This window comes from Trichoplusia ni, chromosome 7, assembly GCF_003590095.1.
Source record: "Trichoplusia ni isolate ovarian cell line Hi5 chromosome 7, tn1, whole genome shotgun sequence".
NCBI classification, from domain to species: Eukaryota; Metazoa; Arthropoda; class Insecta; order Lepidoptera; family Noctuidae; genus Trichoplusia; species Trichoplusia ni.
This window is the reverse complement of record NC_039484.1, coordinates 2,840,195-2,859,638: the sequence shown is the minus strand read 5'-3', so window position 1 is coordinate 2,859,638 and position 19,444 is coordinate 2,840,195. Positions and strand designations below refer to the sequence as shown.

The 19,444-nt window shown below is 38.4% G+C and overlaps 1 protein-coding gene across 1 annotated transcript in view; it reads left to right on the top strand.

Annotated features, from left to right (window-relative positions):
- The window catches only part of LOC113495942 (calsyntenin-1), a 244,186-nt gene that overhangs the window by 144,790 nt on the left and 79,952 nt on the right, over positions 1 to 19,444 (top strand). The gene's annotated exons all lie outside the window — the stretch shown is intronic.

Sequence of the window (19,444 nt, the reverse complement as noted above, 5' to 3'; positions counted from 1 at the left end):
AGACATTTATAGTAACAGCCTGTGCAATCTTATCCAGTTGTTGATGTACAACCTGGTGTCAGAGTTTAAACCGCTCATAAGATGTAGTCCCTACTAATATTATAAATGCGAAAGTTACTCTGTCTGTCTGTTACGCTTTCACGTCTAAACCACTGAACTGATTTTAATGGAATTTGGTACAGAGATAGAGTTGACCTTGAGAAAGAACATATAGGATAGTTTTTATCCCGGACTTTTGAAGAGTTCTCTTGGAAACGCGATATATCATATAATTGCCTTTCAGAATCTGGGCATTCGTAATATTGTTTATCTCGGCCTAATACTTTAGTTTATGAAACAGTTTACATCTGATATAGTAATAGTCATATCCGTAGTGTGTTTTATTTGAATATAGATGAGAAAATCTTTTTAATTCCATCAGATTAAAATCAGAAATTGCGGTCTATTTGACCTCCACAGTTACTGGTAACACAGTATCACATAGTAAGACTGCGCGTCACAACTGTAATGACTTAACGACTGTCAATGATGTTCTTTCCGAGGTATGAAAGGGTAACCACTCCACGAACCGACCGCGGCAAGCGTCGCTTAACCATCTATCGATCGAATCCTTAGCTATATTCAAATAATAAAGTTTTCAAGTTAATTCAATCTCTCTCAAGTACAATATTTAATAATAAATAACTATTTAAAGTAGTATGTGTGTTAAATGTATGTCACAGTAGACCAGTGTAGATGTTTTCAATGTTGCAATAGAGATGTGCCGAATACTGTTAAACAGTATTTATAAATACTATTTGTTTTTAAATACACCTAGCGTGGGGTGGGATTGAATTGTAATTGTGTGAGATGATATTAATATTGATACGATATGATCAGTCAGATCGGGTCTTAACCTAAAACCTTCTTGAGTAATGACACTTCGCTCAAGCTTCCAAAAAGAGGCCCCTAAGGCATAGAAGAAGAATCTGACACATTTCTTTATCAACTGTTCAAGAAGAGATAGTTTTGTGAAAATCCACCCCACACCATGCTAGTACGTAGATAATTTTAGTCGATTTTTTACTTTTATCAAATCGAGTACTCTGTTGAATCACTCGATTTAGGACAACACAAAACCGTAGCGTGTACAAAATTGATTCACGGCACACATTCTTACTTTATTTTCTTATTGTAATCAACAATTGCTGTTTTAAATGAATAAATGTGACTACTTTAATTGTTGTTTCCCTATCATCTAACTAATAATAGTATTCTGTGTAATACTACTCGCTATGTAGTCATAGCCCACCATCAGTGAACACTGTCTTATGTTGCTTAATAATCGATTTATTAAATGCATGTACTATAACAAAAAAAGTGACAGCGTGCTATGTTGTGGAGTTTGTTGCGCCGTTTCTCCTTCACAGCTAGAGCACTTGGGAAGCGGTGAAGGGTGGGCGATATGAGGTACTCTCTTTATCAGCATCTGGCTCCCGAGTCGAACAAGAATTCGCTTGTTTGACCACAACTCGGATAGCGAAGCGTAGGTATAGGAATGAAACTATTAGCTGTAACCAGTACTACGTACCACCTAACAGTCAATGATGCGTCGAATAAGACCATCTTTTCGAATTTTATTGCGTTTCATACTTGTACTCCCGGCGTTTGGTATCCTTATCAGTGCCATAGTGATGGTTATAGATCAATTTAGTCTCTTATAAAACCACTGCTTACTATAAGAAAGTGATATTAGCTAAATTCAATTCAAGTGTGGGATGCAACGTGATCCATGAATTCAAGTTCTGAGTGCCGTGTGCATGTGACTTGAATGTGAAACCCGCTACAGGATAAAATGCTTTGGAGTGGGTGTCGAAGTTCGTAGGGCGTCGCTATTATTAAAGAAAACCAGTCATATAGAACAGTAATTTACTAAAATAATTTCTTGAGTAAATTGGACAGATATTCAAGTACCAGGGGTGGCTCAAGTCAAGCACGAGCGCGGTTCGCATGCTTGGTGTTCACTTCACTGCCCTATCTAGCAGTCCCTCCATCGCTAAGGCACCAGACAGACGGCGGGTCCGACCCCGCGCATCACAGTCACGCACAGCTGCTGAGCCGCTTGCTGCAGGCGCGGCGCGACACCGGCGCAGCTGAGGGCGCGCCGCCCCCGCCGCCGTGCTGGCCGTCGACCTGGCGGCCGCGCCGCCGGGGGCGCGCCCCAACTAGGCGAGGGGGCTGCACTCTACACCCGATACTCCCACAGCCTTCCCACTGGACTCTTGCAGGTGTAGCTGTGTAATCATTGTGGGTGACTCACTTCAACTTGAGTGAGAGAGTGTGTTTATCTGTCTGAAGACTTTAAATGTGTGCTAAATGTATCTGTATATATTATAAACTTGAGGTACTGATACGAGGCAGTACCTTTGAATGTAGTTTCCAATGTGTGTGATACAAGCCTCCGTGGTTTGTACTCAAGCATGAATTGTGTAGATATAGATGTAGATGTTGAAAGGACATACATGAAGTTAAATATCTTAGATAGTAGTGAAAATGAACTGTTTAACTAAACTCTCGTCTCTTTAATATAAATATACATAACTGTATTAGATTATATTAAATTAACTCTAGTTGTAAAGGAATCATGTTTATTTTTTAAATTAATAAGTATATATAACCGTAATATAGTAACTGCTTTGCGTATATAAAAGTTGTATTCTGTACATAGCGTATACAGTATATATGTATACTGACGATCAAATACTTGTATTAAGATGTTTTCTATTATAATTGTGATTAATATTTAAAAATGTAAAAGTAGTTTTATTCAAACTGTTTTTGATGTAATTCCAAAATCTCAATGTCTAGCTGTAATCATGTGAGCGGAGGTGAATCGTATTACCAAACCCTGGCTTCTGAATTGCTGTTCAATTTAATATGTGTACAGACATTTATAGTAACAGCCTGTGCAATCTTATCTAGTTGTTGATGTACAACCTGGCGTCAGAGTTTAAACCGCTCATAAGATGTAGTCCTTACTATATCTAATATATAAAATTCCCGTGTCACGATGTTAGTAACCGACCTCGACGCGGGCGAAAAGCTAGTATCATATAATTGCCTTTCAGAATCTGGGCATTCGTAATATTGTTTATCTCGGCCTAATACTTTAGTTTATGAAACAGTTTACATCTGATATAGTAATAGTCATATCCGTAGTGTGTTTTATTTGAATATAGATGAGAAAATCTTTTTAATTCCATCAGATTAAAATCAGAAATTGCGGTCTATTTGACCTCCACAGTTACTGGTAACACAGTATCACATAGTAAGACTGCGCGTCACAACTGTAATGACTTAACGACTGTCAATGATGTTCTTTCCGAGGTATGAAAGGGTAACCACTCCACGAACCGACCGCGGCAAGCGTCGCTTAACCATCTATCGATCGAATCCTTAGCTTTATTCAAATAATAAAGTTTTCAAGTTAATTCAATCTCTCTCAAGTACAATATTTAATAATAAATAACTATTTAAAGTAGTATGTGTGTTAAATGTATGTCACAGTAGACCAGTGTAGATGTTTTCAATGTTGCAATAGAGATGTGCCGAATACTGTTAAACAGTATTTATAAATACTATTTGTTTTTAAATACACCTAGCGTGGGGTGGGATTGAATTGTAATTGTGTGAGATGATATTAATATTGATACGATATGATCAGTCAGATCGGGTCTTAACCTAAAACCTTCTTGAGTAATGACACTTCGCTCAAGCTTCCAAAAAGAGGCCCCTAAGGCATAGAAGAAGAATCTGACACATTTCTTTATCAACTGTTCAAGAAGAGATAGTTTTGTGAAAATCCACCCCACACCATGCTAGTACGTAGATAATTTTAGTCGATTTTTTACTTTTATCAAATCGAGTACTCTGTTGAATCACTCGATTTAGGACAACACAAAACCGTAGCGTGTACAAAATTGATTCACGGCACACATTCTTACTTTATTTTCTTATTGTAATCAACAATTGCTGTTTTAAATGAATAAATGTGACTACTTTAATTGTTGTTTCCCTATCATCTAACTAATAATAGTATTCTGTGTAATACTACTCGCTATGTAGTCATAGCCCACCATCAGTGAACACTGTCTTATGTTGCTTAATAATCGATTTATTAAATGCATGTACTATAACAAAAAAAGTGACAGCGTGCTATGTTGTGGAGTTTGTTGCGCCGTTTCTCCTTCACAGCTAGAGCACTTGGGAAGCGGTGAAGGGTGGGCGATATGAGGTACTCTCTTTATCAGCATCTGGCTCCCGAGTCGAACAAGAATTCGCTTGTTTGACCACAACTCGGATAGCGAAGCGTAGGTATAGGAATGAAACTATTAGCTGTAACCAGTACTACGTACCACCTAACAGTCAATGATGCGTCGAATAAGACCATCTTTTCGAATTTTATTGCGTTTCATACTTGTACTCCCGGCGTTTGGTATCCTTATCAGTGCCATAGTGATGGTTATAGATCAATTTAGTCTCTTATAAAACCACTGCTTACTATAAGAAAGTGATATTAGCTAAATTCAATTCAAGTGTGGGATGCAACGTGATCCATGAATTCAAGTTCTGAGTGCCGTGTGCATGTGACTTGAATGTGAAACCCGCTACAGGATAAAATGCTTTGGAGTGGGTGTCGAAGTTCGTAGGGCGTCGCTATTATTAAAGAAAACCAGTCATATAGAACAGTAATTTACTAAAATAATTTCTTGAGTAAATTGGACAGATATTCAAGTACCAGGGGTGGCTCAAGTCAAGCACGAGCGCGGTTCGCATGCTTGGTGTTCACTTCACTGCCCTATCTAGCAGTCCCTCCATCGCTAAGGCACCAGACAGACGGCGGGTCCGACCCCGCGCATCACAGTCACGCACAGCTGCTGAGCCGCTTGCTGCAGGCGCGGCGCGACACCGGCGCAGCTGAGGGCGCGCCGCCCCCGCCGCCGTGCTGGCCGTCGACCTGGCGGCCGCGCCGCCGGGGGCGCGCCCCAACTAGGCGAGGGGGCTGCACTCTACACCCGATACTCCCACAGCCTTCCCACTGGACTCTTGCAGGTGTAGCTGTGTAATCATTGTGGGTGACTCACTTCAACTTGAGTGAGAGAGTGTGTTTATCTGTCTGAAGACTTTAAATGTGTGCTAAATGTATCTGTATATATTATAAACTTGAGGTACTGATACGAGGCAGTACCTTTGAATGTAGTTTCCAATGTGTGTGATACAAGCCTCCGTGGTTTGTACTCAAGCATGAATTGTGTAGATATAGATGTAGATGTTGAAAGGACATACATGAAGTTAAATATCTTAGATAGTAGTGAAAATGAACTGTTTAACTAAACTCTCGTCTCTTTAATATAAATATACATAACTGTATTAGATTATATTAAATTAACTCTAGTTGTAAAGGAATCATGTTTATTTTTTAAATTAATAAGTATATATAACCGTAATATAGTAACTGCTTTGCGTATATAAAAGTTGTATTCTGTACATAGCGTATACAGTATATATGTATACTGACGATCAAATACTTGTATTAAGATGTTTTCTATTATAATTGTGATTAATATTTAAAAATGTAAAAGTAGTTTTATTCAAACTGTTTTTGATGTAATTCCAAAATCTCAATGTCTAGCTGTAATCATGTGAGCGGAGGTGAATCGGTATTACCAAACCCTGGCTTCTGAATTGCTGTTCAATTTAATATGTGTATAGACATTTATAGTAACAGCCTGTGCAATCTTCTCTAGTTGTTGATGTACAACCTGGTGTCAGAGTTTAAACTGCTCATAAGATGTAATCCATACTAATATTATAAATGCGAAAGTAACTCTGTCTGTCTGTTCACGTCTAAACCACTGAACTGATTTTAATGAAATTTGGTACAGAGATAGAGTTGATCTTGAGAAAGAACAAAGGATAGTTTTTATCCCGGACTTTTGAAGAGTTCTCTTGGAAACGCGATATATCATATAATTGCCTTTCAGAATCTGGGCATTCGTAATATTGTTTATCTCGGCCTAATACTTTAGTTTACGAAACAGTTTACATCTGATATAGTAATAGTCATATCCGTAGTGTGTTTTATTTGAATATAGATGAGAAAATCTTTTTAATTCCATCAAATTAAAATCAGAAATTGCGGTCTATCTGACCTCCACAGTTACTGGTAACACCGTATCACATAGTAAGACTGCGCGTCACAACTGTAGTGACTTAACGACTGTCAATGATGTTCTTTCCGAGGTATGAAGGGGTAACCACTCCACGAACCGACCGCGGCAAGCGTTGCTTAACCTTCTATCGATCGAATCCTTATCTATATTCAAATAATAAAGTTTTCAAGTTAATTCAATCTCTCTCAAGTACAATATTTAATAATAAATAACTATTTAAAGTAGTATGTGTGTTAAATGTATGTCACAGTAGACCAGTGTAGATGTTTTCAATGTTGCAATAGAGATGTGCCGAATACTGTTAAACAGTATTTATAAATACTATTTGTTTTTAAATACACCTAGCATGGGGTGGGATTGAATTGTAATTGTGTGAGATGATATTAATATTGATACGATATGATCAGTCAGATCGGGTCTTCACCTAAAACCTTCTTGAGTAATGACACTTCGCTCAAGCTTCCAAAAAGAGGCCCCTAAGGCATAGAAGAAGAATCTGACACATTCTTTATCAACTGTTCAAGAAGAGATGGTTTTGTGAAAATCCACCCCACACCATGCTAGTACGTAGATAATTTTAGTCGATTTTTTACTTTTATCAAATCGAGTACTCTGTTGAATCACTCGATTTAGGACAACACAAAACCGTAGCGTGTACAAAATTGATTCACGGCACACATTCTTACTTTATTTTCTTATTGTAATCAACAATTGCTGTTTTAAATGAATAAATGTGACTACTTTAATTGTTGTTTCCCTATCATCTAACTAATAATAGTATTCTGTGTAATACTACTCGCTATGTAGTCATAGCCCACCATCAGTGAACACTGTCTTATGTTGCTTAATAATCGATTTATTAAATGCATGTACTATAACAAAAAAAGTGACAGCGTGCTATGTTGTGGAGTTTGTTGCGCCGTTTCTCCTTCACAGCTAGAGCACTTGGGAAGCGGTGAAGGGTGGGCTATACGAGGTACTCTCTTTACAAATGATACGTTGTCGCCCAACTTGGAGCATCTGGCTCCCTAGTCTACAAGAATTCGCTTGTTTGACCACTACTTGGGTACCGAAACGTAGGTATAGGAATGAAACTATTAGCCGTACCGGCGAACTACGTACCACCTTACAGTCAATGATGCGTCGAATAAGACCATCTTTTCGAATTTTATTGCGTTTCATACTTGTACTCCCGGCGTTTGGTATCCTTATCAGTGCCATAGTGATGGTTATAGATCAATTTAGTCTTATAAAACCACTGCTTACTATAAGAAAGTGATATTAGCTAAATTCAATTCGAGTGTGGGATGCAACGTGATCCATGAATTCATGTTCTGAGTGCCGTGTGCATGTGACTTGAATGTGAAACCCGCTGCAGGATAAAATGCTTTGGAGTGGGTGTCGAAGTTCGTAGGGCGACGCTATTAAAGAAAACCAGTCAAATAAAACAGTGATTTATTAAAATAATTTCTTGAGTAAATTGGACAGATATTCAAGTACCAGGAGTGGCTCAAGTCAAGCACGAGCGCGGTTCGCATGCTTGGTGTTCACTTCACTGCCCTATCTAGCAGTCCCTCCATCGCTAAGGCACCAGACAGACGGCGGGTCCGACCCCGCGCATCACAGTCACGCACAGCTGCTGAGCCGCTTGCTGCAGGCGCGGCGCGACACCGGCGCAGCTGAGGGCGCGCCGCCCCCGCCGCCGTGCTGGCCGTCGACCTGGCGGCCGCGCCGCCGGGGGCGCGCCCCAACTAGGCGAGGGGGCTGCACTCTACACCCGATACTCCCACAGCCTTCCCACTGGACTCTTGCAGGTGTAGCTGTGTAATCATTGTGGGTGACTCACTTCAACTTGAGTGAGAGAGTGTGTTTATCTGTCTGAAGACTTTAAATGTGTGCTAAATGTATCTGTATATATTATAAACTTGAGGTACTGATACGAGGCAGTACCTTTGAATGTAGTTTCCAATGTGTGTGATACAAGCCTCCGTGGTTTGTACTCAAGCATGAATTGTGTAGATATAGATGTAGATGTTGAAAGGACATACATGAAGTTAAATATCTTAGAAAGTAGTGAAAATGAACTGTTTAACTAAACTCTCGTCTCTTTAATATAAATATACATAACTGTATTAGATTATATTAAATTAACTCTAGTTGTAAAGGAATCATGTTTATTTTTTAAATTAATAAGTATATATAACCGTAATATAGTAACTGCTTTGCGTATATAAAAGTTGTATTCTGTACATAGCGTATACAGTATATATGTATACTGACGATCAAATACTTGTATTAAGATGTTTTCTATTATAATTGTGATTAATATTTAAAAATGTAAAAGTAGTTTTATTCAAACTGTTTTTGATGTAATTCCAAAATCTCAATGTCTAGCTGTAATCATGTGAGCGGAGGTGAATCGGTATTACCAAACCCTGGCTTCTGAATTGCTGTTCAATTTAATATGTGTATAGACATTTATAGTAACAGCCTGTGCAATCTTCTCTAGTTGTTGATGTACAACCTGGTGTCAGAGTTTAAACTGCTCATAAGATGTAATCCATACTAATATTATAAATGCGAAAGTAACTCTGTCTGTCTGTTCACGTCTAAACCACTGAACTGATTTTAATGAAATTTGGTACAGAGATAGAGTTGATCTTGAGAAAGAACAAAGGATAGTTTTTATCCCGGACTTTTGAAGAGTTCTCTTGGAAACGCGATATATCATATAATTGCCTTTCAGAATCTGGGCATTCGTAATATTGTTTATCTCGGCCTAATACTTTAGTTTACGAAACAGTTTACATCTGATATAGTAATAGTCATATCCGTAGTGTGTTTTATTTGAATATAGATGAGAAAATCTTTTTAATTCCATCAAATTAAAATCAGAAATTGCGGTCTATCTGACCTCCACAGTTACTGGTAACACCGTATCACATAGTAAGACTGCGCGTCACAACTGTAATGACTTAACGACTGTCAATGATGTTCTTTCCGAGGTATGAAGGGGTAACCACTCCACGAACCGACCGCGGCAAGCGTTGCTTAACCTTCTATCGATCGAATCCTTATCTATATTCAAATAATAAAGTTTTCAAGTTAATTCAATCTCTCTCAAGTACAATATTTAATAATAAATAACTATTTAAAGTAGTATGTGTGTTAAATGTATGTCACAGTAGACCAGTGTAGATGTTTTCAATGTTGCAATAGAGATGTGCCGAATACTGTTAAACAGTATTTATAAATACTATTTGTTTTTAAATACACCTAGCGTGGGGTGGGATTGAATTGTAATTGTGTGAGATGATATTAATATTGATACGATATGATCAGTCAGATCGGGTCTTCACCTAAAACCTTCTTGAGTAATGACACTTCGCTCAAGCTTCCAAAAAGAGGCCCCTAAGGCATAGAAGAAGAATCTGACACATTCTTTATCAACTGTTCAAGAAGAGATGGTTTTGTGAAAATCCACCCCACACCATGCTAGTACGTAGATAATTTTAGTCGATTTTTTACTTTTATCAAATCGAGTACTCTGTTGAATCACTCGATTTAGGACAACACAAAACCGTAGCGTGTACAAAATTGATTCACGGCACACATTCTTACTTTATTTTCTTACTGTAATCAACAATTGCTGTTTTAAATGAATAAATGTGACTACTCGAATTGTTGTTTCCCTATCACCTAACTAATAATAGTATTCTATGTAATACTACTCGCTATGTAGTCATAGCCCACCATCAGTGAACACTGTCTTATGTTGCGGCGTTTTCTTAATAATCAATTTATTAAATGCATGTACTATAACAAAGTGACAGCGTGCTATGTTGTGGAGTTTGTTGCGCCGTTTCTCCTTCACAGCTAGAGCACTTGGGAAGCGGTGAAGGGTGGGCGATATGAGGTACTCTCTTTACAAATGATAAATGAATTTGTTGCCTAGCATTTGGCTCATTAGTTTACAAGAATTCACTTGTTTGACCACAACTTGGGTACCGAAACGTAGGTATAGGAATGAAACTATTAGCTGTACCGGCGAACTACGTACCACCTAACAGTCAATGATGCGTCGAATAAGACCATCTTTTCGAATTTTATTGCGTTTCATACTTGTACTCCCGGCGTTTGGTATCCTTATCAGTGCCATAGTGATGGTTATAGATCAATTTAGTCTCTTATAAAACCACTGCTTACTATAAGACAGTGATATTAGCTAAATTCAATTCAAGTGTGGGATGCAACGTGATCCATGAATTCATGTTCTGAGTGCCGTGTGCATGTGACTTGAATGTGAAACCCGCTACAGGATAAAATGCTTTGGAGTGGTTATCGAAGTTCGTGGGGCGTCGCTATTATTAAATAAAACCAGTCAAATAAAACAGTAATTTACTAAAATAATTTCTTGAGTAAATTGGACAGATATTCAAGTACCAGGAGTGGCTCAAGTCAAGCACGAGCGCGGTACGCATGCTTGGTGTTCCCTTCACTGCCCTATCTAGCAGTCCCTCCATCGCTAAGGCACCAGACAGACGGCGGGTCCGACCCCGCGCATCACAGTCACGCACAGCTGCTGAGCCGCTTGCTGCAGGCGCGGCGCGACACCGGCGCAGCTGAGGGCGCGCCGCCCCCGCCGCCGTGCTGGCCGTCGACCTGGCGGCCGCGCCGCCGGGGGCGCGCCCCAACTAGGCGAGGGGGCTGCACTCTACACCCGATACTCCCACAGCCTTCCCACTGGACTCTTGCAGGTGTAGCTGTGTAATCATTGTGGGTGACTCACTTCAACTTGAGTGAGAGAGTGTGTTTATCTGTCTGAAGACTTTAAATGTGTGCTGAATGTATCTGTATATATTATAAACTTGAGGTACTGATACGAGGCAGTACCTTTGAATGTAGTTTCCAATGTGTGTGATACAAGCCTCCGTGGTTTGTACTCAAGCATGAATTGTGTAGATATAGATGTAGATGTTGAAAGGACATACATGAAGTTAAATATCTTAGACAGTAGTGAAAATGAACTGTTTAACTAAACTCTCGTCTCTTTAATATAAATATACATAACTGTATTAGATTATATTAAATTAACTCTAGTTGTAAAGGAATCATGTTTATTTTTTAAATTAATAAGTATATATAACCGTAATATAGTAACTGCTTTGCGTATATAAAAGTTGTATTCTGTACATAGCGTATACAGTATATATGTATACTGACGATCAAATACTTGTATTAAGATGTTTTCTATTATAATTGTGATTAATATTTAAAAATGTAAAAGTAGTTTTATTCAAACTGTTTTTGATGTAATTCCAAAATCTCAATGTCTAGCTGTAATCATGTGAGCGGAGGTGAATCGTATTACCAAACCCTGGCTTCTGAATTGCTGTTCAATTTAATATGTGTATAGACATTTATAGTAACAGCCTGTGCAATCTTATCTAGTTGTTGATGTACAACCTGGCGTCAGAGTTTAAACCGCTCATAGGATGTAATGCCTACTAATATTACAAATGCGAAAGTTACTCTGTCTGTCTGTTACGCTTTCACGTCTAAACCACTGAACTGATTTTAATGAAATTTGGTACAGCGATAGAGTTGACCTTGAGAAAGAACATATAGGATAGTTTTTATCCCGGACTTTTGAAGAGTTCTCTTGGAAACGCGATATATCATATAATTGCCTTTCAGAATCTGGGTATTCGTAATATTGTTTATCTCGGCCTAATACTTTAGTTTATGAAACAGTTTACATCTGATATAGTAATAGTCATATCCGTAGTGTGTTTTATTTGAATATAGATGAGAAAATCTTTTTAATTCCATCAGATTAAAATCAGAAATTGCGGTCTATCTGACCTCCACAGTTACTGGTAACACAGTATCACATAGTAAGACTGCGCGTCACAACTGTAATGACTTAACGACTGTCAATAATGTTCTTTCCGAGGTATGAAGGGGACTCCATGAACCGACCGCGGCAAGCGTCGCTTAACCTTCTATCGATCGAATCCTTATCTATATTCAAATACTACAAGTTTTCAAGTTAATTCAATCTCTCTCAAGTACAATGTTTAATAATAAATAACTGTTTAAAGTAGTATGTGTGTTAAATGTATGTCACAGTAGACCAGTGTAGATGTTTTCAATGTTGCAATAGAGATGTGCCGAATACCGTTAAACAGTATTTATAAATACTATTTGTTTTTAAATACACCTAGCATGGGGTGGGATTGAATTGTAATTGTGTGAGATGATATTAATATTGATACGATATGATTAGACAGATCGGGTCTTAACCTAAAACCTTCTTGAGTAATGACACTTCGCTCAAGCTTCCAAAAAGAGGCCCCTAAGGCATAGAAGAAGAATCTGACACATTTCTTTATCAACTGTTCAAGAAGAGACAGTTTTGTGAAAATCCACCCCACACCGTGCTAGTACAGAGATAATTTTAGTCGATTTTTTACTTTTATCAAATCGAGTACTCTGTTGAATCACTCGATTTAGGACAACACAACACCGTAGCGTGTACAAAATTGATTCACGGCACACATTCTTACTTTATTTTCTTATTGTAATCAACAATTGCTGTTTTAAATGAATAAATGTGACTACTTTAATTGTTGTTTTTCTATCACCTAACTAATAATAGTATTCTATGTAATACTACTCGCTATGTAGTCATAGCCCACCATCAGTGAACACTGTCTTATGTTGCTTAATAATCGATTTATTAAATGCATGTACTATAACAAAAAAAGTGACAGCGTGCTATGTTGTGGAGTTTGTTGCGCCGTTTCTCCTTCACAGCTAGAGCACTTGGGAAGCGGTGAAGGGTGGGCTATACGAGGTACTCTCTTTACAATTGATACGTTGTAGCCCAACTTGGAGCATCTGGCTCCCTAGTCTACAAGAATTCGCTTGTATGACCACAACTTGGGTACCGAAACGTAGGTATAGGAATGAAACTATTAGCTGTACCGGCGAACTACGTACCACCTAACAGTCAATGATGCGTCGAATAAGACCATCTTTTCGAACTTTATTGCGTTTCATACTTGTACTCCCGGCGTTTGGTATCCTTATCAGTGCCATAGTGATGGTTATAGATCAATTTAGTCTCTTATAAAACCACTGCTTACTATAAGAAAGTGATATTAGCTAAATTCCATTCAAGTGTGGGATGCAACGTGATCCATGAATTCATGTTCTGAGTGCCGTGTGCATGTGACTTGAATGTGAAACCCGCTACAGGAGAAAATGCTTTGGAGTGGGCGTTGAAGTTCGTAGGGCGACGCTATTAAAGAAAACCAGTCAAATAAAACAGTGATTTATTAAAATAATTTCTTGAGTAAATTGGACAGATATTCAAGTACCAGGAGTGGCTCAAGTCAAGCACGAGCGCGGTTCGCATGCTTGGTGTTCACTTCACTGCCCTATCTAGCAGTCCCTCCATCGCTAAGGCACCAGACAGACGGCGGGTCCGACCCCGCGCATCACAGTCACGCACAGCTGCTGAGCCGCTTGCTGCAGGCGCGGCGCGACACCGGCGCAGCTGAGGGCGCGCCGCCCCCGCCGCCGTGCTGGCCGTCGACCTGGCGGCCGCGCCGCCGGGGGCGCGCCCCAACTAGGCGAGGGGGCTGCACTCTACACCCGATACTCCCACAGCCTTCCCACTGGACTCTTGCAGGTGTAGCTGTGTAATCATTGTGGGTGACTCACTTCAACTTGAGTGAGAGAGTGTGTTTATCTGTCTGAAGACTTTAAATGTGTGCTAAATGTATCTGTATGTATTATAAACTTGAGGTACTGATACGAGGGAGTACCTTTGAATGTAGTTTCCAATGTGTGTGATACAAGCCTCCGTGGTTTGTACTCAAGCATGAATTGTGTAGATATAGATGTAGATGTTAAAAGGACATACATGAAGTTAAATACCTTAGATAGTAGTGAAAATGAACTGTTTAACTAAACTCTCGTCTCTTTAATATAAATATACATAACTGTATTAGATTATATTAAATTAACTCTAGTTGTAAAGGAATCATGTTTATTTTTTAAATTAATAAGTATATATAACCGTAATATAGTAACTGCTTTGCGTATATAAAAGTTGTATTCTGTACATAGCGTATACAGTATATATGTATACTGACGATCAAATACTTGTATTAAGATGTTTTCTATTATAATTGTGATTAATATTTAAAAATGTAAAAGTAGTTTTATTCAAACTGTTTTTGATGTAATTCCAAAATCTCAATGTCTAGCTGTAATCATGTGAGCGGAGGTGAATCGTATTACCAAACCCTGGCTTCTGAATTGCTGTTCAATTTAATATGTGTATAGACATTTATAGTAACAGCCTGTGCAATCTTATCTAGTTGTTGATGTACAACCTGGTGTCAGAGTTTAAACTGCTAATAGGATGTAATCCCTACTAATATTATAAATGCGAAAGTAACTCTGTCTGTCTGTTACGCTTTCACGTCTAAACCACTGAACTGATTTTAATGAAATTTGGTACAGAGATAGAGTTGACCTTGAGAAAGAACAAAGGATAGTTTTTATCCCGGACTTTTGAAGAGTTCTCTTGAAAACGCGATATATCATATAATTGCCTTTCAGAATCTGGGCATTCGTAATATTGTTTATCTCGGCCTAATACTTTAGTTTATGAAACAGTTTACATCTGATATAGTAATAGTCATATCCGTAGTGTGTTTTATTTGAATATAGATGAGAAAATCTTTTTAATTCCATCAGATTAAATTCAGAAATTGCGGTCTATCTGAACTCCACAGTTACTGGTAACACAGTATCACATAGTAAGACTGCGCGACACAACTGTAATGACTTAACGACTGTCAATGATGTTCTTTCCGAGGTATGAAGGGGTAACCACTCCACGAACCGACCGCGGCAAGCGTCGCTTAACCATCTATCGATCGAATCCTTATCTATATTCAAATAATAAAGTTTTCAAGTTAATTCAATCTCTCTCAAGTACAATATTTAATAATAAATAACTATTTAAAGTAGTATGTGTGTTAAATGTATGTCACAGTAGACCAGTGTAGATGTTTTCAATGTTGCAATAGAGATGTGCCGAATACTGTTAAACAGTATTTATAAATATGATTTGTTTTTAAATATTCCTAGCATGGGTGGGATTGAATTGTAATTGTGTGAGATGATATTAATATTGATACGATATGATCAGTCAGATCGGGTCTTAACCTAAAACCTTCTTGAGTAATGACACTTCGCTCAAGCTTCCAAAAAGAGGCCCCTAAGGCATAGAAGAAGAATCTGACACATTTCTTTATCAACTGTTCAAGAAGAGATAGTTTTTTGAAAATCCACCCCACACCATGCTAGTACGTAGATAATTTTAGTCGATTTTTTACTTTTATCAAATCGAGTACTCTGTTGAATCACTCGATTTAGGACAACACAACACCGTAGCGTGTACAAAATTGATTCACGGCACACATTCTTACTTTATTTTCTTACTGTAATCAACAATTGCTGTTTTAAATGAATAAATGTGACTACTTTAATTGTTGTTTTTCTATCATCTAACTAATAATAGTATTCTATGTAATACTACTCGCTATGTAGTCATAGCCCACCATCAGTGAACACTGTCTTATGTTGCTTAATAATCGATTTATTAAATGCATGTACTATAACAAAAAAAAGGTGTCAGCGTGCTATGTTGTGGAGTTTGTTGCGCCGTTTCTCCTTCACAGCTAGAGCACTTGGGAAGCGGTGAAGGGTGGGCTATACGAGGTACTCTCTTTACAAATGATACGTTGTCGCCCAACTTGGAGCATCTGGCTCCCTAGTCTACAAGAATTCGCTTGTTTGACCACTACTTGGGTACCGAAACGTAGGTATAGGAATGAAACTATTAGCCGTACCGGCGAACTACGTACCACCTAACAGTCAATGATGCGTCGAATACGACCATCTTTTCGAATTTTATTGCGTTTCATACTTGTACTCCCGGCGTTTGGTATCCTTATCAGTGCCATAGTGATGGCTATATATCAATTTAGTCTCTTATAAAACCACTGATCACTATAAGAAAGTGATATTAGCTAAATTCCATTCAAGTGTGGGATGCAATGTGATCCATGAATTCATGTTCTGAGTGCCGTGTGCATGTGACTTGAATGTGAAACCCGCTACAGGATAAAATGCTTTGGAGTGGGAGTCGAAGTTCGATCGGCGTCAGTATTATTAAAGAAAACCAGTCAAATAAAACAGCAAACAGTAATTTACTAAAATAATTTCTTGAGTAAATTGGACAGATATTCAAGTACCAGGAGTGGCTCAAGTCAAGCACGAGCGCGGTACGCATGCTTGGTGTTCCCTTCACTGCCCTATCTAGCAGTCCCTCCATCGCTAAGGCACCAGACAGACGGCGGGTCCGACCCCGCGCATCACAGTCACGCACAGCTGCTGAGCCGCTTGCTGCAGGCGCGGCGCGACACCGGCGCAGCTGAGGGCGCGCCGCCCCCGCCGCCGTGCTGGCCGTCGACCTGGCGGCCGCGCCGCCGGGGGCGCGCCCCAACTAGGCGAGGGGGCTGCACTCTACACCCGATACTCCCACAGCCTTCCCACTGGACTCTTGCAGGTGTAGCTGTGTAATCATTGTGGGTGACTCACTTCAACTTGAGTGAGAGAGTGTGTTTATCTGTCTGAAGACTTTAAATGTGTGCTAAATGTATCTGTATATATTATAAACTTGAGGTACTGATACGAGGCAGTACCTTTGAATGTAGTTTCCAATGTGTGTGATACAAACCTCTGTGGTTTGTACTCAAGCATGAATTGTGTAGATATAGATGTAGATGTTAAAAGGACATACATGAAGTTAAATATCTTAGAAAGTAGTGAAAATGAACTGTTTAACTAAACTCTCGTCTCTTTAATATAAATATACATAACTGTATTAGATTATATTAAATTAACTCTAGTTGTAAAGGAATCATGTTTATTTTTTAAATTAATAAGTACTTATATATAACCGTAATATAGTAACTGCTTTGCGTATATAAAAGTTGTATTCTGTACATAGCGTATACAGTATATATGTATACTGACGATCAAATACTTGTATTAAGATGTTTTCTATTATAATTGTGATTAATATTTAAAAATGTAAAAGTAGTTTATTCAAACTGTTTTTGATGTAATTCCAAAATCTCAATGTCTAGCTGTAATCATGTGAGCGGAGGTGAATCGTATTACCAAACCCTGGCTTCTGAATTGCTGTTCAATTTAATATGTGTATAGACATTTATAGTAACAGCCTGTCCACCTTATCTAGTTGTTGATGTACAACCTGGTGTCAGAGTTTAAACTGCTCATAGGATGTAATGCCTACTAATATTATAAATGCGAAAGTAACTCTGTCTGTCTGTTACGCTTTCACGTCTAAACCACTGAACTGATTTTAATGAAATTTGGTACAGAGATAGAGTTGACCTTGAGAAAGAACATAGGATAGTTTTTATCCCGGACTTTTGAAGAGTTCTCTTGGAAACGCGATATATCATATAATTGCCTTTCAGAATCTGGGCATTCGTAATATTGTTTATCTCGGCCTAATACTTTAGTTTACGAAACAGTTTACATCTGATATAGTAATAGTCATATCCGTAGTGTGTTTTATTTGAATATAGATGAGAAAATCTTTTTAATTCCATCAGATTAAAATCAGAAATTGCGGTCTATCTGACCTCCACAGTTACTGGTAACACAGTATCACATAGTAAGACTGCGCGTCACAACTGTAATGACTTAACGACTGTCAATAATGTTCTTTCCGAGGTATGAAGGGGACTCCATGAACCGACTGCGGCAAACGTCGCTTAACCTTCTATCAATCGAATCCTTATCTATATTCAAATACTACAAGTTTTCAAGTTAATTCAATCTCTCTCAAGTACAATATTTAATAATAAATAACTATTTAAAGTAGTATGTGTGTTAAATGTATGTCACAGTAGACCAGTGTAGATGTTTTCAATGTTGCAATAGAGATGTGCCGAATACTGTTAAACAGTATTTATAAATATGATTTGTTTTTAAATACACCTAGCATGGGTGGGATTGAATTGTAATTGTGTGAGATGATATTGCTATTGTTACGATATGATCAGTCAGATCGGGTCTTAACCTAAAACCTTCTTGAGTAATGACACTTCGCTCAAGCTTCCAAAAAGAGGCCCCTAAGGCATAGAAGAAGAATCTGACACATTTCTTTATCAACTGTTCAAGAAGAGATGGTTTTGTGAAAATCCACCCCACACCATGCTAGTACGTAGATAATTTTAGTCGATTTTTTACTTTTATCAAATCGAGTACTCTGTTGGAATCACTCGATTTAGGACAACACAAAACCGTAGCGTGTACAAAATTGATTCACGGCACACATTCTTACTTTATTTTCTTATTGTAATCAACAATTGCTGTTTTAAATGAATAAATGTGACTACTTTAATTGTTGTTTTTCTATCACCTAACTAATAATAGTATTCTATGTAATACTACTCGCTATGTAGTCATAGCCCACCATCAGTGAACACTGTCTTATGTTGCTTAATAATCGATTTATTAAATGCATGTACTAAAAAGTGACAGCGTGCTATGTTGTGGAGTTTGTTGCGCCGTTTCTTCTTCAAAGCTAGAGCACTTGGGAAGCGGTGAAGGGTGGGCTATACGAGGTACTCTCTTTACAATTGATACGTTGTCGCCCAACTTGGAGCATCTGGCTCCCTAGTCGAACAAGAATTCGCTTGTTTGACCACACTTGGGTACCGAAACGTAGCTATAGGAATGAAACTATTAGCGTACCGGCGAACTACGTACCACCTAACAGTCAATGATGCGTCGAATAAGACCATCTTTTCGAACTTTTATTGCGTTTCATACTTGTACTCCGGCGTTTGGTATCCTTATCAGTGCCATAGCGATGGTTTTGATCAATTAGTCACTTATAAAACCACTGCTACTATAAGGAAAGTGATATTAGCTAAATTCCATTCAAGTGTGGGATGCAACGTGATCCATGAATTCATGTTCTGAGTTGCCGTGTGCATGTGACTTGAATATGAAACCCGCTATACAAGGATAAAATGCTTTGGAGTGGTGTCGAAGTTCGTAGGGCGTCGCTATTATTAAAGAAAACCAGTCAAATAAAACAGCAA